The 20,914-nt window shown below is 43.7% G+C and overlaps 1 long non-coding RNA gene across 1 annotated transcript in view; it reads right to left on the bottom strand.

The window, feature by feature from the left end:
• LOC111774722 (uncharacterized) overlaps positions 1 to 20,914 on the bottom strand; it is a 57,496-nt gene that overhangs the window by 4,011 nt on the left and 32,571 nt on the right. Inside the window, exons 3-4 of the long non-coding RNA XR_002809872.2 lie at positions 11,350 to 11,527; positions 11,039 to 11,161 (exon numbers count right to left, since the gene is read on the bottom strand). This is a non-coding gene — a long non-coding RNA (uncharacterized lncRNA). The remainder of the gene's footprint in view (positions 1 to 11,038; positions 11,162 to 11,349; positions 11,528 to 20,914) is intronic.

Raw genomic sequence — 20,914 nt, 5'->3', positions numbered from 1 at the left:
GTATAACCAATGAATATCAAGGTCACATGGCAGGGGTAAACTCATTTTTCCTCCCCTACATATGAAACATCCTTGGTTTGTCTTCCTCTCTGCTCTCCTTTCCTGAGTCAGAGGAAGAACTTATTTCCCTTCCTCAGGAGACAAAATCTTTGGTTGTCTAAGGGTCATGCACTGTCCAACATCATAGCCACTGGCTGCTGAAATATGTGGCTATTTAGATTTAAGCAAAATTAAAAACTCAGTTCCTCAGTCTCATTAGGAACATTTCAAGTGTTCAGTTGCCACATGGGGCTAGTGGCTACCATATGGAATAGCACAGATGTAGACCATTCTCCTCATTCTGGAAGGTTCTATCAGGCAGTCCACCAATTCTGACCCATCCCCTCCCAACTTCTTTGACCCCTTCCATGTACAGCAGCCCCTCTTTCTCTAGTTCCTTTAATATTGTCTCCTATCTGCATACTATCCTCTGTCTTCAAATGTGCACAGGTTTCTCCTCTTCAAAAAAAATTTTTCATGACCCTGAAACCTCCTCAGAAGGCTTTTATTTATTTCCTTCATTTTCTTCCAGATTTCTCAAATCTGTGGTCTGCCCCCACATCCTCCATTTCCTAACCACTGACTCACTCCTTCCTCACCTGTAGGCTGGCTTCCATCAATATCCTGTTACTGAAAATGGGTTCCCAAGGTTGCCAGTGGCCTTCTCACCACCCAGTCTTCCTGGGCTTTTTTCCCCCATCCTCATTCTCCTCAGCCTTTCAGTAATTCAGACCTTCAGTCACCCCAGGTCCCATGATCTTGCCTGGCAATGTTTCTTATTTTTGTTCTTTCCTTTCTGTTTCCAATGACAGGACTCTAGGGAGACCCTTTTCATCTACTTACCTTTGGTCTCTCCCCTCTGTAATCCTTCTCATATATGGCCACTATGGTAATCTTTATAAAATACTTATTTCACATCATTTTCTTATTCAATAAATACCCATGACTCTAAGAGTAATGTAGTGAAAAAGGGCACAGTTTAAATGGTGTTTGACTGGCCAGCCCCATGGCTGAGTGGTTAAGTCTGTGTGCTCCATGTCAGAAGCCCAGGGTTTCGCCAGTTCAGATCCTGGGCACGGATGTGGCACCACTCATCAGGCCATGCTGAGGTGGCATCCCACACAGCACAACCAGAGGCACTCACAACTAGAATATACAACCATGTACTGGGGGGCTTTGGGGAAAAGAAGGGAAAAAAAAAGATTGGCAACAGATGTTGTTAGTTCAGGGCCAACATTTAAAAGGAAAAAAAAAAATAAATGGAATTTGAATCCTCTCCTGACACTTACAACCTGGGTAGCCTAGACCAACTTACTTTGCTTTTCTGAAACTCCTGAAACTCCTTGTTCCTTCTTTAACTTGAGCGTAAGTATACCTCCAAGTTCTTGTAGGACGTTTGCCAATATTATCATCAATGGCTACAAATACCTGAAATATATTAGATACCCTATATAGGAAAGTTATGGCTTTAAATATTATTATCTTTATCTAATATAGGCTCTTTTTATGTTGATTCTAGAATCACTGCTTTTTCTCCGCTGATCCTCTCACCCCTGATTCCTCCATATCGCTCCTTTATAGTCTTTCTAAAAAGAAATGTCTCCTACTTATGAGAACCTGGAGTAATGGTCTATTGTCTTCCACCAGAAGGTGAATATTCCTTTGACTTTCAAGAGCGTTTTAAACTTGCCCAACTACCCACCAGTCTTATACCTCATTCAGCTTCAACCTGTTTCAGTCAGTCAAGCCAAATCATTCTCCTTTGCACATCTAGTTCATTCCTTTCCTTTATAACTCATTTCTGTCTATTCCCACTCTTAGCACACTCTTCCTTCTTCCTCTCCACTTACCTCAATCCTGCTCAGTCTTCCGGTCACAGACTAAGTCCCTTTTCCTCCATAAATCTCACTCTAATATGAACCACTATCTCCTTTCTCTAAATTCCTATTGCACCTACAACCTAGCTTAGCAGTTAATGGCTTCCTTGAAAACTGGTTTTGTCTTCCTAGCTGGATTGTAAATCATTCAAGGTTGGGGAATCTGCCCTCTGTATTTTTTTAATCCATCCTCAGTGATGTCACCTCATAGAAGTTCAATTAAGCACATGTTGATGAATTAATAGCTTGACTATAGTCCTCAGTTCATCTTAGTTCAACACACATGTGCTGTTTGCCTGCTCTGTGCCAGGTACAAAGGATGAGGAGGTAAGACAAGATCCTTGCACCCCAGAAACTCACAATTACAACTACCGGGAGACTCCGTCTCGCCTATTTTCTCAGTTCAACAGTTGCTACCAGCATCATTAACCAGGTCAGAAAGGGCATCTGGGGCCTGGGTCAGGATGGACTCAATTTGCAGACATGACACATTGGAGCTTGTTCTCCAAAATGCCTCCCTCTTTGATCTCTTCAACAGTAATGATTTCAGTGATGTATTTACCACCAAAATCCTGCAATCAGCTGCTCCTGAACAATCGGCAGCATCCTGCAAGGCAGAAAATCAACCTGATGTGGTCCACATCAGACTGACCAAAACCATTTCTCTATCATCAGTGGAGCCTTGCACTAGAAAAGGCTAATGCTATGCATATTCAAAATGAAGGTTAAAACAGCATTCAAAACTGAATCTGGAAAGGGACTAGATCCATATGTAAATCCAAGCTGCAGCCCGTTCCTTTCCTAAAGCAACAAAGATGTTGACTGTGATTACAGATAATAAGAGCTTTTCTTCTGTTGAAATGGGCATATACTGAGCCAAGCATACACTATATTCCCTTGACAAATATATTTACACTCAACTCAGAACATGGAGAGAAAAGAAAATGTCAATAGTTGACAGCTTCTTGGCCTATGGGGTGTAATCCAGGAGCATAATAAATTCATTTAAACTCAGTGTTGAATAAATGCATGTTAGGCCTGTGCATTTTTTTGGCCTTTCCTCCAACATGTTGTTTGAATACAATGTCACGTTTCTCTGTGTTGCACAGCCCTGGTGTTGTCAGTGGGGACATGAACAAAGCTAATCCTTTGGGTCAAACCTGGGATAATTTTCCCTAATGAGTAAAGATAGGAGTAAGAAAAGGACACCATGTAGGAAAAGGCCTTTTTGCCAAATGTTGGTGGATGACTATTTCACGCTGAAAAATATACCTCAAGAATGTTGGCCACTGGGAGTTTACAAAGTCCAAAAGAAGATGTATTTCCACAGAAGACTTAATCCTGTTGATAAAGGGATAAGCACAGTCGAGAGGACATAAACCACATAAAAAGCCACCTCTGTTTAGAAGCTGGATACTGCTCCCTTCTCCTCATTAATAGATTTCTCATCTCAGCCAAATTGGGTGCGAAGATATGTTCCTTATCCCTGGCAGATCTCACAAGATATCAAACATTTCAGACTTCGTGTGTGAAAGCATGACATATTGGTTAAGACTGAAAATAGCATGTTTCTCGTAGAGTTCAAGTATATAAGAAATACTACACCCCACTGTTTTTGTAAATGCCAGAGTTCCATTGAGTTGAGACAGATGGTAGCAGGCAAAGATGCAATCTTATAATCAAAAGCTAAAATATGTCAAAAATATGTTAGCAAGCAAAACATAGCAGATTACTAGCTCTCATGTCATGACAGCTTGCAAAACATACTAGGATGTTGAATCTCTAGTTATGTAAATAAAGGAACAGTAAACAGAGCAGCAGCAAATGGTGTGAGAGCTCACGGATTGATGGTCCCTTCACTGCAGTTCGGGGAAAGATCGAGACGTGACACCACAAGTGGCCCTAAATGGACATTAGGAGATCCCCAGTACCAAGTGTGGGGATCCATTTTCCTTCCATGAGTAACAAGTTTCTCTGTGATACCTAAAAGCTGTTTAACTAAATTACAGGAGGCGTTCAAACTTCCCAGAGAGAGTTGTAAAGATTCCATTGAGAATCATTATGCCATTTAGCTCCAAGAAACAAGAGGGTGAGTGTCATTTTGTGAAAACAAAATGTACCCAGGGCTTTCTGTATATGTCAATCGCATTGCAAGCAGGTTTCTTTGACCACAGGATGGCAAGGCTTGATGTCCTTGGAGAATGAGCTTGACCACAAGTTGGCCCTGGGTTTCTTATTGTCTTAGCTAATTTTTGATCAGGGTTGTGGAGAGTGAAGGCAATGTTAATCATCATTGAGAGAAAATGGAGATACATTTATTGAGCTCCTACTATGGACCAGGTACTATACTGCTGTCCTATCATGCTAGACCTCTTAGTCTCTCTGAGATGGAGAGAAGATCACTTTGACTAGCTGTGCCCAATGGAAGTTCAAATCTGACCTCCTTCTTCTGGTCCCTCCCCTACATCTATGGTCAGGGAATCCAGGGGTGGGAAGAAGGTGGTGGAGTGGGCCTTATGTTCTCATGCCAGCATTGCTACCTCTGGCTCTGGGGTCCTACTTTAACACAGGATATCTCTCCGATCAACACTATAGCCAAGGCACAAAGTTCGGCCCTGCTTTTCAATCTCTATCTTCAGTTGGGGAAACTTCAATATACCAGAGCATGCTGCATTTTAGAGCAAGAACTCTTTTGATAAGCTTCTTGGGTTGAAGACTGAGAGTCCAAGGGTCTGAACATACAACAAAGTATAGTAATTAAATTTCTGGACATAAAACAAGAAAGAAATTTACTTTGTTCTTGAGGAGGAGCCAGCAAGACCGGGTTCTTCATTGGAGAAGAAAGGACCAGAATAGGCAACCATCCCAGTTGGATGGCCACCAAGTAAGGATATAGAGATCAGAAGTGTCTAATGGTATTTCTAAGTTTTGTTGGTTTGGTCCTTGTTGAGTATTGGGCAAGGGAACCTCCTCCGCAAAGCCTTCAGTTAAGGCACCTCACTCACTAACGCTCTGGGTGAGTGGATTCATCGTGGAGAGCTCAGGCAGGTGCTGAGAGTCCTGTCTGCCTCATGCATGGGGAGAGCAGACACACAGGCAGAGGCAGGAGAACCAGCGAAGGGCTGGCATTTGGATTCCCCACACCACAAATAGCACTGTTGCGAAGGCACTCCCAAGAAGAATAGATTGACTGAGTGTGAGTTGGGTGACAGAAGAGTGGCTGGTCTTGCAGCAGCTCAGCGGCCAATGGTCATTGGACACCCAGCCTCTGACGTGTCCTCATCCAGCTGCCTGGGAAGTTCGTGGGTCTCCCCACCGAGTGCCCCCACCTCTCACCATCCTCACCTTCTCTCTCCTCCACTCTTTGAAATTTCCCTTCTCTTCCCCTCCTTTGAGCAAAAGTGAGTTCTTCCAATTTGCTCATGAACAGCATCTTAACACGCATTTTAGTGGCTTGGCCTTTTGACGACGTATTTCTACCCCAAGAGGCTTCACAAAGCATTTTCATACAAAGTTCTCTCCATGAGAAATTTTGGTGCTCCATGTTAAAACAGCAAATTTTGCACCCGAACTGCACGTCTCCCTAAATCTGCACAACAACCATGGAAAACTTGATCTCCTCATTCTACAGATAAGGAGAGTGGGGCTCAGAAAACTAAGATAACTTGCCCCAGATGTCATAGCTAAGTGGAGGCATAATTCAAAATCAAGGACTATATGTGAGAGAAAAAAGAAGAGAAAGTAATTATTTATGTAACATGCATTTATGCATTAGCTAAAGACCAAACTTAGAATTATGTCCATAAACACAGAATAACGGTAAACATTTATTAGTCAGCATCCTATTTGGCATTCCCTTGAGAAAGATAATCATCTATAAGACCAAATAAGACCTCTTGACTGCCCTATGACTATCATTCTGTGAAAAAAATAAACTCAGGGTGGGCTCCTGCTAAGTAACACATGAAATATGCAATTCACACACTCTGGTAAAATTGAAGCAGGTGAACTCTAACTGACAGGAAGTAATAAGTGTAATAAGCCAAAGGGACTCCCTCAGTTTAAGCAACCATATGCTTCAGTTATTGATGGGCGTGGAGAGCTGATGGTGCCCACTTTCTAATTCACTTGTTCATGCTTTTCTTAAGTATACCTGAGTGGACTTTCCCTCATGGGTGTAGCCAATGCAGGAAATCTTTGGGGCTCTTTTTATACGAGAAAGGAAGTTCAGGGCCATGTGAGCTCTGAGAGAAACTAAGTGGGTGGTTAGTTCATGATGAGATGATGCCTGGGAGGAAACGTGTGGAGTCCTGGGTTCCAGTCCTGCTGTGATTTTGGACTTGGAACAAACTCTCTGGGCTTTAGTTGCTTTCTTTCTAAAATGGGGGTGATGGTCCCTCTCGTGTAAGGTGATAAGGTTATGAAGATTTAATTAATCACAGATATAAAACATCCCGCACAATAAAATTTAGTTTCTGTTCAATAGCAGAATGTTCCTTTAGCCTAGGAGCAACCAAGAGTTTAAGGAACAGTTGTCAGTTTTATTTACCATCAATTTTCCTGTCAGGTGCCATGTAGGACACTAGCATTCTAGAACTGAATGACACCTTCATTCATCCAATGAGCATCACTGAATGTTCAGGAGACAGAGAACCCACACACAGTGACAATCCACATGAGAAGCAGTCCTTGGGGTATTGAAAAGCTGCAGTGGGAGTCCAGGGGTCAAGGCATCTACATGTGTGTCTACAAGGTGTGTATATATGAATTCAATGACAGCTTCACGGGGGAGGTGACAGTGGAAAAAGCAGTAGGAATTTGCTGGGTTGTCAAGCCCAGACAGAAGAAACAGACTGTGCACTTATAAAGATGGACTTCTGTCATTTTGTTGGAATTATCATAATAAACATTTCTGTTCATAGAACACAGTGCATGTCACATTTTCAGAGTCATCAAAGTAGTGTGTGGATAAAGCTTGGGTAAGGGGTTGGGGCCTGTCCCTTGACCTGCAAATTGACTCAAAGTCCTGTGGAGGACAAGAATGGTGGCCGTTTTGTATTGTCCCTATTGTATTGCAAGCACGCAGCACAGTGCTAGTAACTACTGGGTGCCGAGCAAACTTCGTTAAAGAAGAAATTCACAACCTCCCCTCTAGGCACAGCGGACTCAGCAGAAGCTGACAAAATGTTGGTCTGCGTGGGTACCACATCCAAAGTCCTTGCAATTCCTTGTCTCAGTTCAGGCCAGCAGCACACATTGGTCCTTGGGGAGGCAACAAGGAGTCCCCACAGGAGGAAACAGACTGATCACGTGGAAGGCAGACAAGTAGACCAGCAGGCCAGTGGCTTTGGGGAGTTCTCAGAGAACTAACTCAGGAGTATCAAAGTCCTAGACATCATGTGCATATCAGAGGTGGGTCATAACAGGACACAAGGGCCTGGATTCTAGGAGAAAGAGGGGAGGGGTCAAGTTATATCAAGGAAGACTCATGACTTCAGGGAGCAAAACTGGGGCCTTTGTCCAGGTCAACCGACAACAGGAAAAATAATTCAATACTACGTTCCAGTCATACTTAGGCTGACCTGCCCACAGTTATGATTGACCTGGGTCCTGGAAAAGGTATCTGCTCGCCGTGGGGGATGGTGACCAAGAGAGAGGCAGGGAAAGTAAAGCAAGGACTCACTGACAATAGCTGACAATGATTTCATTGATGCTAAAGCATATAGCTACTCATTAGCCACATAAATTTCTGGACTTTAACTTTCTTTACTCTGTTGTGTACATGCTCCGTCTCTGGGAACCCTGAAGCATTGCCAAATATTACACTTATTAATGGAGTTAGTAAAACGTCACCCCTTGTGGGACATGAGCCAAAGTTCTCGAATATGGCTAATGTTAACTGGCCAAAGTGTGACTGCTTACATGTTACACTAAGGTGTGGGGGGAATATGTAGCATCATCATTTTTCTACTGATTTGTTCTTTTTTCTTTTCTTTTTTTTGGGGGGGAGGGGAAGATTAGCCCTGAGCTAACATCTGTGCCCATCTTCCTCTATTTTATATGTGGGACTCCTGCTACGGCATGGTTTGATAAGCAGTGCTCAGGTCCATGCCCAAGATCCGAACTGGTGAACCCAGGGCTGATGAAGCGGAGCACACAAACTTAACTGCTAGCCACTGGGCCAGCCCCTGATTTGAACATTTTTATGAGCACCCATCTCCTGGGTAGAGGTTGGAAAATAACAACAATTAGATTTAGTCTAGTCTAGCAAAGTTAGTCCAAAGCAATCATTTCAGGGTCCCTTTAGGTAAATCCTCAATATTTCAAGATAAAATTCTCTGCCTCTCAGATTTCATGTTCATCTCCCTACTTCTCATAAAGATGGCAAATGAACACTGAAATGGTAAATAGATGAGAAAAAGATGTGGCTGTGAACATAGATCTAACGAAACGAGGCTGTAGGAGGGGTATGTTGCCAGAAATTGGTCTCGGACAACATGAGGGTGATATGGAGAAACCAGAGGTGAGTTCCTATCTTGTGGATGGGAGGATGCATTCCTGCCAATACAACCACCTTCTCTTTTCCTAAACCATCTCAGAAACCTAGCCCTCCACTCTGCAGTGTGAAGAGCAATAGAGAGGAGCATCTGATATAAAATGCTATAATGATGATGACAATGACCACTCCCACTTTTTTTTTTTTTTTTTGGTGAGGAGAATGCCCCTGAGTTAACATCTGTTGCTAATCTTCCTCTTTTTGCTTGAGGAAGATTGTCACTGAGCTAACATCTATGCCAATCTTCCTCTATTTTTTGTATGTGGGCCACCGTCTCAGCATGGCTTGATGAGTGGTGTGTAGGTCTGTGCCCAGGATCCAAACCCGTGAACTGCAGGTAGCTGAAGTGGAGTGCATGAACTTAATCACTACACCACCAGGCTGGCTGCACTACTCCTACTTTTAATAGCACCTAACACTTCTATATAGTACTTACTGTTTGCCAGGTCCTTTGCTAAGTCCTTTACATATATAAATCATCTAATCTTCATAACAACTCTATCATGTAGGTTCCCATGATTATTCCCATTAACATCAGATAATCATTAGATGTGCTGGTGGCAGAGTGGGGTTTTTTTATGTGTGTGATAGTGGAAATGGGATAGGGAAGTGATAGGGGGTATTCTAGAAATTTTACATTTAAAATAAATGAAACACCTCAATCATTTATTAACACATACTGGGTGCCAGCATTGCCCAAGGCATTTACACATGTGATTTAGTCCCTACAACATGCCATGGAGGCAGAAGAAAGATTGGTGGTGCTGACTTGACAGGATCTGCTTTGGAGACAGTTATTAAGGTTTGTCTCCTCACCCCCAACCTCAGGGCATGGATATTCAGAATCATATTTTCTGTCTTTAAGGTACCTATTATTTAAAACAAATTTAGGCCAGATGAAACCACATTTGGTAACTGGCTGTGGAGATAGCGGCCAAAGAGATGCCAATAAGAGCCTGAAAGAGGTTTCCTGATGGATTTCACAAGGATACAGAATATCATATTGGCTGAAAGCTGGTTTCTTAAAGAAGAAACTGCCATGTGGTTTAGATGGACTGTCGGAAGCTTCTGAGTTCGTAAAGTGGCAAATGGAGAATTGTCCTCGCTGACGGGGGACAAACTCTCTTCTGGATTCACCCAGATTTGATCACCCCTTTGGGGTCAATAAGAGTAAAGAGTCCACCATTCAAAATAGGTTTTGAATAGAAAGCCTTCACTTGGTACTCCAGCTAATTGAACCTTTTAATCAAATAATAATAAAAGTTAACATTTATTGAGCCCTCTAAGGGGGCCAGGAACTGTGCTAAGCGCATTTCAGGAGCTTTAATTCAGTAGTACTTTAGTTAGTATCAGATTAGTCTCGCTGTAAAGCCCTCAGACCTGTGCCCCAGTTCTGACAACTGTCTCCTGGTTTGTTTCCCACCTGCTCTGCTGCTCCAGGATTTTTATAGGGTCTTCTCCTGCCCCATCCTTCCTGAACTTGACCTTGAGCATCTGCATGGGCTTTCAGTTTCTTCACAGTTGTGCTTCTGCCTTCCTCTTGCCTGGCCTGGCCCAAATACCACCCTGGTACTTGGCATCAGACCTCCCTGGTGCTCGTCATTTGCCAATCTCTTGGTCTACTTGGTTCTATGAATATTGTCTGCTTGCCGATACTGGTCCCTCCAATTGGCCCAGCTGCCTGGACAGCACCTGTTACCCAGACCGGACCTCCCTGATGCTGCCCGCTTGTATGAGCTCCCACCAGACACTCCAGGCACCATGCATTACCACCTGGCCGGGCTCCCATCCAGCACCACATTTAATCCTGGACTGCCAGAGCCTGCCTCACCCAGGGACTATGTCCAGGTTCCAGGTCTTGGTCCTTCCATCTGATCTCTCATTTTATATTCTGAAATTAAATTACAACAAGAGGCAAACACTTATTCTCCACTTCCCATTTCCATAGCAAGCTAACTTCAGCTCTACCCCCAGGAAGGAGCGATATTGGCATGATAATAGTTGACCCTTGCCTTCACCTTGTACTTATTCCTTTTTGCAGAAAAGGGGTGACAATCTTGGTGAGATGAGGAGAAGGTGGCAACCATTGAGCCACATTAACCCAGGAGGGAGCCACATCTAAGGGCTTGGAGCTGGCCTCCCTTTAGTGCTCCCTGGTCTGTCTGTCCCTGAGACCAAAGAACGATCTGTGCTCTCTGTAGCTGCTGGTTACGTGTCTCCTGTGCAGACTCAACACCCCAGTCCCCATTCCAACTCTCCTTAGGGGAAGCTAGATGGAAGCTGTACTTGGTTTCAGGCCAACCAGAAGCTGTGCGTTAAGGGGTTTTCGGGTTCTGCCCATCTATAAGTAAAGCTGGTAGTATTTTGTTTTTCATCTACCTCCCTGTGCTGTTCTCAGTTATCTAAGAACCTAAAGGAGCAGGATGGATGCTTGATTGGTGTTCGCAAACCACCCAGAAATGCACTAGGCGTCCACTGTCTTACGGTCTTGTTTTTGTTTTCCATGAGTATAAAATGACTGCCATCTTCACCTAGAACACAAGCTCTGAAAGGAGAGACTACGTACCTCTGTGTGTAGCAGACAATTGATCGGATTAACCATGGATATGACCCTTCATCCTCATTCCCATAGTGCTGTGTAAGTAGATTCCACAGGCCATTGTTTTAAACCATCCAAAGTCACCCGATACTAGTGAAATTGAGAGAAAATGACTTTTCAACAAACTGATAGCCACAGTTTAGTAAGCTACTGCCTAAATGGGTCACCAAAAATAAATCCTCCAAAGCAAGAGCCACTAAAGGATAAACGATGTCAACCTTTCTCCTTGGCGATGCTGGCTTCCCTCCAGCCAGGCCCAAGTGACCTCAATTACTTACCACAAGTCATCGCAGTTAAATCAAATCTGTCTGCCGTTTGGGTGGCTGGGGCTCTATCCAGGAAAGCTGCCCGCGCTGAGAGGGAATGGACACAAAGCCTGCTGAAATCTATCCAGATAATATCTGAGCTCCCGGCAAGAAGGAAATGCCACCACCATCTGCCTCTGTTTGTGATGACCTGGGAATAAATAAAAATTAACCTTGGTCCTTGAATGAATCATGGAGCTTATCAACACTTCCTTTGTGTCTCTAATGACTGTTGTGAAACAAGTCTACAATGAATTTTGGAGGGACAGGGCAGGAGGGTCATTGTTCTAAAGGGCTCTTTACCAGGCATGGTGTTTTCCACCTACTTTCCTCCCATTATGTGTCACCACCAACGCCCTTTGTACCCTGGGTTGGTAATAGTGGAAAATAAGGAAACAAAGTGTTTTGAACCCAGAAAGAGCTCAAAAAATCATTGGGGAAGAAAGGATAAAAGGAAAGAAGGGAAGGAGGGAAGGAAAGAGAGCTGGAGAGAGGGAGGGAATGAAAATCATGGTCTCCAGCTCATCAGTGGTGACCCATGACTGAGGTGGGTCTCCAGGGGGCTGCATCTGGCCTGTAGCCAATTGTCAATCAGTAAAGCCAGTTTCTGTGCTTGCTGCTTAATCCTCATAGCAGTCTCATGATGGAGAAATCACTATTTTACAGGTGAGGCTATTATCTCAAAAAACATCAGCAACTTGCCCAGGACACTCCCGAGGGAATAAAACAGCCAAGACTTGAACCCAAAAGTAGCTGATCCCAAAATCCAAGCTCTTGCCACTCTTCTGCATTGATTCCAGGTGGCAATGCCGCTGGGGTGGGGGTGGGGGGACATGACTATTGTTACATTAAGTTTATTTTGAACTAACAAACTGGGCACTTAGCAAGGCCCTGAGGAAATGGAACAAGATAGCAGGACTTTTGATTGGCTTAGGAATTGGGGGAAGGGGAGGTGCTGGAGAGGGCTCTAAAGAGCAGGGCAGAAACAGCTCTAGATGATGGGATGCTAATTTAAGCTTTATTCGTTCTGGCATTTGCTGGACCTCTGAGCGCACGCAGGCTCTCCTCAGAAAACACACTGCCGCAGGTGCCTGAGCGTGGCAGTTAGGATGCACTCAAGGAGAGAATGGGCCTGAGCCCTCACTGCTGAGAGTGCACGTGTAGAAAAAGATTCAGAGTATATTTCTCATGAACTAGTTTGGGCTGGAACTCAGCCAATTTAGCCATGTTTTTAAAATCTGCATGCCGCTTAGAAAATGCAAAGAAGAAGGAAAAAGATGTTTTGATCCAATGACTTATAGGATGTGCCTTTTGAGAACACAGAAAGAGAGTTGTAAGGCTCTCTCCATGGTCAATATCAGGAGAAATGGATATACCTGGGATTCTGATGTCCAAACTTGACACTAATTTTCTCTCTCAAATGATGATTCTAAATAAATATGTGCGAATACCAGTCCCAGAAATCTGAATCAGCTGCAGAGATTTGTTGGCTATAATATAATTGGAGGCTTGGTGAGCTGAACCAGCTATTTCTGAAACTTCTTTTGTTTTGTTTCTCTAACATTGTTTTCAACAAAGAGGGAGACATCCCTTACATACTGACATATGGTACCTTCTATTTATAACAAGATTAACAATTCATTCACACCTTGATTGAATTCGGCTTTATTGAGATGTCACAACAGATTCTCACAGCCTGCAAAGGGAAAGACTTACAAATGATAATATTATGACAGGCAAGACACCTAAAAGTAAATGAATCATAATTGATGACAATTAGAAAGAGTTCAGCACAAACATAAAATCATGGGAGAGATGGTAAGCAGGATTCATCTCTTGCAAAGGGAGCATTGCCTTGGAGAAATTCTGCTGAATCTTTGCTGAGAACCTGAAATCCATTCAAACCTGTTCATTCACAGCTTATTTTCTTATTAATGTATGAAGGGCCTGCAGGGTTTTAGGGCTTTAGCATATGTTTATTTTCTCATCCACAGCTTCACATGGGGCCCTTGTTTTAGAAGGATAGAATTGATGGATCCTTCTAGATGATCTGGCCAGAAGCACAGGCATCATCTTTAACACCTCCTTCTTTCTTTCACCCCACATCAATGAGCGAAACTTATCAATTTTACCCTCTCAATATTTACTGAATCTCTCCATTTCTCACCACCTGTACTATTCTCACTTCAGACTAAGCCGATTTTGTTTCGCCTGAGAGCTGTTGCTTTCTCCCTGGCCTGATGCCTCCAGTTGATTACCCAGAATAATCTTTCTAAAGTCTTAAAATTCCTCTATGGCTCCCAATTGCTCTTAGCATAAGGTTAAATGTCAAGGTCCTACAATCCTGCCTAAGATGGAGTATGGCATGGTGATGAGAGCAGAGTCTAGTGCGAGTCCTGCTTCTACCAAATGAGTGACCTTATGGAGGTCATTTAATTTCTCTGACCCTCAGTTTCATCATCTACAAAATGAAGGTCACCACAGTATCTATCTTAATGAAAATCAGTTACAATCAACCTCGTGGAGCGCCTGACCTCTCGCGAAGTGTTAACTTCTCTTCTCGTTGCCTCTCTTACCACATGGCAAGCCACTCTCCTTGTGGTGCATTGGCTCCTGGCTGCTTCTCACTTCCCCCAACTACCTTGTTCTTCCCACCGCACACCTCAGGGCCGAAGCATGGGCGTTGGCTGTTCCCTCTGACTGGAAATCCTCCTCAGTCCCCTCTGCCAGTCCCACCCTCCCACACAACCTGCTGAAGAACTGGAAGTCATTTGTTATGTCTCTGCTTCACTGTCACCTCCTCACAGAAGCCTTCTTTGACTACTCCTGTGCCCCTACCTACAGTCAGTCCAGATCGCTTTGTAAAACGCTCTTCTTACACTCTATACTTCCTTTTGTAGCCCTTAACACAGCTGAAAAATTGTGCTTACTTTCTCTGGTTACTGCTTATCTTTCTCTCGATAATGAAAGCTCAGTAGAGGACAGGGATGGGGCCTAACATGTTTACTATTGTGTCACGTGGACATTAATTTTTTAGATGAATGAATCTAGTTTATACTGGCTCCCTGACTGACAGATAATTAGTTGATGTTCTGTGGTAGGTAGAATGGTGGCCCCCAAAGATGTCTGCATCCAGATTCCTGGGACATGGGAATATGTTAATTTACATGGCAAAAGGGATTTTGCAGATGTGATTAAGTTAAGGGTCTTGAGATGGGGGAGATTAGCATGGATTATCCAGATAGGTCCAATGTAATCACGGGACCTTATAAAAGGGATGCAAGAGGGTCAGTGTCAGAGTGATGCAGCACAAGAAAGACTGAACCTGCCATTGCTGGTTTTACAGATGGAGGAAGGGGCCATGAGCCAAGGAATGTGGGTGGCTGCTAGAAACTGGGGAGGGTGAGGAAACAGATTCTCCACCAGAGGCTCCAGAAGAAGCCAGCCCTGCCCGACCTCGATCTTAGCCCTGTGAGGACCACTTCTAACTTCTGACCTCCAGAATGGCAGCATAATTCCTCTGTGGGGTTTTAAGCCACCAAGTTTGTCCTTCGTTCCAGCAGCAATACAAAACGAATACGCGTACCCAAGGTCAAATATCACTGGCAGAGCCAAGACCAGACTCTAAGAATCTATATCTCTCAGGCCCCTGTTCTTTCCACTGCACTCCCCTGCCTCTGCCTCCCAAGGTTTGCTGGTTTTTTGATTTGCTTTCGTCTTCTTTTTCAGAGGAAGAAATCGTTAGAGACGCAGCTGCTTACATGCAACAGCATGTGCGTGAGGCAGGGCTGCATAGATGCAAGTGTGCGAGAGAAGGTGCCCGGGATTGGAAGGTCTGAATGGCCTCATAATAGAATCCCAGGGGAGGGCCGGAGGTCCCAGACCAGCCACTCTCACGCCCATCCCCTCCTGCCTGTGCCGCACAAAGCTTGACAAGGTCTCGCTCATGTTTCAAAGCGCTCCCTCTTTTCAGAGCTGTTTGTTATTGTCTCTGCCATCACAAGTTTAAAAAAGGAAAGTTAATTAAATATGGAACAAGACTGAGCAACATCTTTTAAACCATCATGTCATTAGAACTGGAATCCTCAGAGAGCTGCTTAAAAGGGGTTTGAGAACAATGACTGTTCAATCAGATATTTATGGGCATAGTTATGTAAACACACTCTTTATTGTCTATGTATATTTAATATAATTATCAGTTTTGTAGTTGGACTCTCCAGAGACCCAACAAATCACAGTGTTGCTTTGAAAATGTCAGCAGAAAAGACAATTATGTTGCTAGCAAATATTCATAAATTATATTAAAAAGTCCTGTGGAAATGTCCCCTATGTTGCAGAATCTTTCGCAGTAACTGAATAATCCCTTATTTCTTTGATTTAAGGGTGTTTTAGAAGCAAGAAGTTTCTTTGGGAAACCTTAAAGGCATGAGGCTGGCAAAGGAGCAGGCCGGCCCTGGAAAACAGGAGCATGTTGTTCCAGAAAATTCCGACAGTCCACTCATGGTTTTCCTTTTGCTGGCTCTTGATAACCAGTTCGTATGTGCACATGTCCATACAGCTACACATAGACACCTGCTCAGAGATCCGATGTGCGAACTTTATTTCTTAAAATACCCCATTAAAAAGAAAATAAATTCAATCTGTTCGTTCTTTTAGCTCCCACTCACAGCCATAACTCTTTCCTATGGCATTTTTCTTTAGCAACTATTTATAGTATTTCCCATTTTTCCTCTCTTATCATTTTTTTCTCATTATGCACATGCAGAAATAAGTGGAGAATTGGGAAACTGCTCAGTAAATTAGAATGCACCCAGCTCCTGCTAAACCAATATGAGTGGTGTAGGTTGATAAACACCTAGAAAGCGTTCACAAATCACTTCTATTGCAACATATACAATCTGCAAATCAACATCTTAATTAGCAGCTAATGACATTTGGAAGGAAAGGTTAATGTTAAGCACACAAAAGCAGTGTGGTAAAAAAAAATTAGATTTTCCTGCCTTCTTCTTATAAAAAATAAAAAAGGAAAGAAAAGATATCCAGTGATTATAATAGGTGTTATAAATATACATGTATTGGCAATTTGAAGCATCTTAATTATATGAGGCCCGTATTGATATGCTACTTCTCTTCGAAGGAGTTCAAAGCTCTCTGCCTGTATCTCATTTATCCTCAAAATACCTCTCAGAGGGTAAGTATCTACAGGCAAAATGAAGTGGAGAGTTGAGGCAATTATCTACATAATTCAAACCCAACCCCCTGTAAATGAGGAGTAAGTGGAGTTTCTGAAGAGGTTGAATTTTCCTGATTGACTTTCTATGTAGATCAAATTCCCTGGAAACTGAGTCCTTTTTGCACTGCACTGTCCCTAGGCAGACAGCCTAAGGGAGGGAGAGTGTGGAGAATGGAGTCACCTCATTTAAAAGGCTGACCCCGCGTTGTGTATTCAACCCCATCTCTTGCCAGCTCAGGCTCTTGGTCTCCCACTGCCTCCTCTCTTCCAGACTGGCCCCCGCCTCCTGCCTTTTTCCTCTGCTTTCTGCATCTTAGGTCCTTCCTGCTTCCCCTCGGCACCTGCCCACACCTTCCTTTCCCTCACAGCTTCTTGTAGGTCTAGCTCCTCCCTGCAACTTCCTTTGGTGAGGAGCAAAAGGATACCATCCCTTTTCTTTTTTAGTACATTAGGTTGGTTTGCTGATCATTTTTACCACAACCTGTTAGACAGATAGTATCTGTGTAATTTCCGCTATGGTGGCATGAGCTCCTGCTTGCTTTCCCCTCCTCAAAGTGTCCCATCTATTTCAGGAAGCAGCTTAGGTGTGCATTGAATGGGTTTTGCATATCTTTTTTCCCCTGCTCAGGCCTGTCATCATCAGGGCTCAAGAAACTGACACTCAGCAGGACACTGTCATCTTCCACAGATGACCCCTGCCCTCCCCTTGGCTCACCTATCTCCAGTGGTGGACCCATCTTTCCCTTAATTTCCCACAATAGCCCTTTCTGATAGTTCCCAATAGGCTATTAACAGGTAATGAGATTTTCCCATAGATTTGGGGGCAAGGAGTGCTTTGTCGACAGTGACTTGGAGCCAGTACCTAGGTGGTGCCCCATCTTCCTGATCCATTAACAGCCCTCCCTGCATGAGAACCCCAAGCCCTCAGCCTGCTGGAGTGCGCCTGGTGTCTGCAGGCCTCTCCCTCCCCTGACCCTCAGGCTGCAGAACAAGGAGGATGTTTTCCTCCTTACCCTCCTCAGAGCCCCACCTCAGAGTCTTCATTTCCTGTCCCAGGATACATCTCTTCCCAGAATGACTCCTGGTGGAATGTCCATTTCTTGCAAGGGAAATTCCACCACAACCTACAAGGGTGCGCTTGGCCTTGTGCCCTGCCCTCAAAGATAAGACACAGCCCTCAGTCTTGATACATTTCCCAACCCCTCAGCTCAGCTCCTTCTCTTTCAGTTTCTCACCCAGAGGACAGACAGCAAATCCCAAGCCTGCATGTCCTTCTCCTCTGCACTGCAGCCCCAAACACAGTTTTTCAAAGAAAAACACAAAACCCCAAAGAAAATACAAGATACAAAAACAGGGCAGTTTACATTCATAGTTGGGAAAGAGGCATTTCTTTGATGAAAACTGCATTTATCTCATTCTCGACTCCATCCCAGGGACTGGCAGAGCGGGGGACGCCCAGGAGACCCCCACTTCACATGTGTGGATGGGCTGGCTCTTTCAGTGGGCATGAAGGGCGGCAGATGTAGGTAGGCAGGAAAAAGAGACAGTGAACTTGTCTGCTAAGGATAGTTGAAGTGTATACCTGAATTTTATGAATCAATTAGTTTTTGCAAATTGACAACATAACAGCAATAATAATATTTTGGATTTATACAGCATTTTCCTTCTAACAATTCATTTTCATAATCGTTATAAGGTAATTCTCATAACCCAGCTATGATTAGTTATTATTGCCCACATTTTATAGGACACAATTTTAAGTGACTTATCCAAGGTCACATAAGAAATGAGTGGGCGTGACCTTGAAGAAAAGGCTCAGATTACCACTATATCCTCTCCCCTTTCCTGCAGAGGTATAGCCAGATTAGATTTAGTATCAATACATTGCATTTTAATTATTTATTTTTATGTCTCTCTCCCCACCAGGCTGGGAGCTATGTTTAATTTATCCATGTCCCAAGGGCCCAGAAAAGATTTGGCAAATAAATGCTCAATGAGCTGTTTGTTGAATGAATGTTGAATGTTAATGTGCTTGCTCTTAAGGTCAATGGGACCGGATCTCAGGCTATGTGCACTTTCTTTTCATTAAAGGAATACTCCTGGGTTTGCACTGTCTCATTGCTCTATTCTCTGGCATCCCACCAACATTTTCTTGGGGTCATCTTTACTGAGAAAGGCTGTGATAATATTTTAAGACAGAAGTCAACAACCTGTTTATACATGAGTGCTAACAGAATGGTTTGTGCCTCTTGGTAACATTTGCAGGCTCTTGGCATATTTGAGAGGGAGAGGAAAAGGGCAAAAAGGGGGAAAGGAGAGGAAGCAGAAAGAGAAATAAAGAGATTGAGAACAGAAAGGGCAAGAGGAGGTGCATCTGGTCGGGAAGGGCAGCGAGCCACCATAATTACCTCCGGTGCCTCGGGGTCACAGCATCACAGAGCTGCTTCCCTTTGTCTTAAAAGATGGATGTCTCCCAGCGGGCCCACCCTAAGTTAACGACTCTCACAGGTGAGTAATGGTTGGGTTTAACTAGGACTTGGACCTTTGTAGAGATTCTTGGGAGGTTCATCAAGATCAGCTTATTCTGGGAAGATAGATTGGTTACTGGGATTGGTCATTCGGTTATTTTCTCAAGCCATTATTTTTAGCTAAAATCTGAACTACTACTGTGTTCTTTTTACACCCTCTGCCTTTTATAAATGATAATTTTCAAAACCTAGAAATGTAAAGAAAGCATCTTGGGTGCAGATTTAAGGGTATGAAAAGACAGTCAAGGTAAAGTTAGACCCCCTCCTCCCAAACAGCCAAGCCTGGGAGACGCATCCCCTCCACATGCGCCACGGTACCCGGTGCTTCACTTTCCTAACGCATCGTGTGAATTGCCTGCTTGTTCGCTTCCTATCCAGCCTGAAGCTCCGGGGGGGGCGGGGGGGGGCCTGCCTTCCCATTAGGTGGTCCTTGGTGCCTAGCACAATGCCTGGCACCGAACAGTAGATAGTCAGTTGTGGCGGAGAGAGCGAATGCATGGATAAGTAAATGCAGGGGCACAAGTTCAAATAGCGAGTTTCAAACATCTGAGAGACCTTAAAAGTAAAGTGCCTACCACCCAGGAGCTTCTCCATTAGCACAAAGCATCTCAGTTTTCAGAATTTAAGGGAAAAAAGAATGCCTACTTGTGCCAGAGACTTCTCAATTATTAATTAATCCTCACGACAACCATAGCAAATGTGTCTTCTTATCTTCCTTTACTAAGGAGAAAACTGGAGGTTAGCATAGCCCGATCAAAATTTCACAAAGGTGGGATTTGAAACCAGATCTCTCCCAGATTGTGCTTTCCCCCTCCAGGATGCTATTTTCTTGAGAAAATTAGCTACTGCCTTCATCTCCTTCCCCTCCTCCTCCTCCTCTTCCTCATCCTTCTCTTTCACCTTCTCTTTCTTTTAATATTTTGATGACTGGACATGCTGCCTTTTATGGAGAAAGTGTCTGTCTCTTAGGAATATCTTTACATCATAGACAAACAAATTTAGAATAGTCACACTCTCCATGTGAAGGGCTGATAGCCTAGCCATATAGATATTTTTATCTTACACTTTAAATAAATACCATACTGATGGAAATAAGACAAGGAAAGAAGAACATTCACTGCTCCAGGAAATACGTAACCCCCGGGCAAAGAGCAACAATTCAGGGGGACTGTCTGGGGGTCGATCATTCTGAGAATCAGTGCATTTCTCAGAGTTTCTGGAGAAGAGAAAGAAAAAGTGTTATATTACCTAATTCCTTTCTGCAGTTTTTACTGGACAGATTCCTTACTTCCTGCCTGAAATGGTTATGAGGTGTTGCCATGAAGAATGAAAGATTGTGATGTCTCCCATGCAAGGGCAGGGCCAACGGAGGCAGAGGGGAGGTGCTTTGCTCTGTGTTCTCCCTGTAGCATATGTCATGGTTAAAGCACTCAGGGATAAAAGACTACTGTATGTATAAATTATTATCATTATTGCAGGAACCGGGATGGATCATTACATTTTCAGGATGCCTGAAAGCCCTGAGAAACTGGAATTTGTGATGAAAAGTGGCTTGTCAGAGCTTTGAAAGCCAGTGAGGGACTTAGGGATAGTTAGGGAGATACCAGAAGACGTTGAAGAGGCGCAGAGGTGTGCGGGTGTGCATGGGTGCATGTATACACGTGTGTACGTGCACGTAAGCATTGTGTGCATGCATGTGTGTGCAAGTATACGTGTGTGTCTGTGTGCATGCTTGTGTGTGTGTGTGTTCCTAAGACCAAATGCTATAGGGCATGAG

This window comes from Equus caballus, chromosome 8 (assembly GCF_041296265.1).
Source record: "Equus caballus isolate H_3958 breed thoroughbred chromosome 8, TB-T2T, whole genome shotgun sequence".
Taxonomy (NCBI): Eukaryota; Metazoa; Chordata; class Mammalia; order Perissodactyla; family Equidae; genus Equus; species Equus caballus.
The sequence above is the reverse complement of the archived record's forward strand: the minus strand, read 5'-3'. Positions and strand labels throughout refer to the sequence as shown.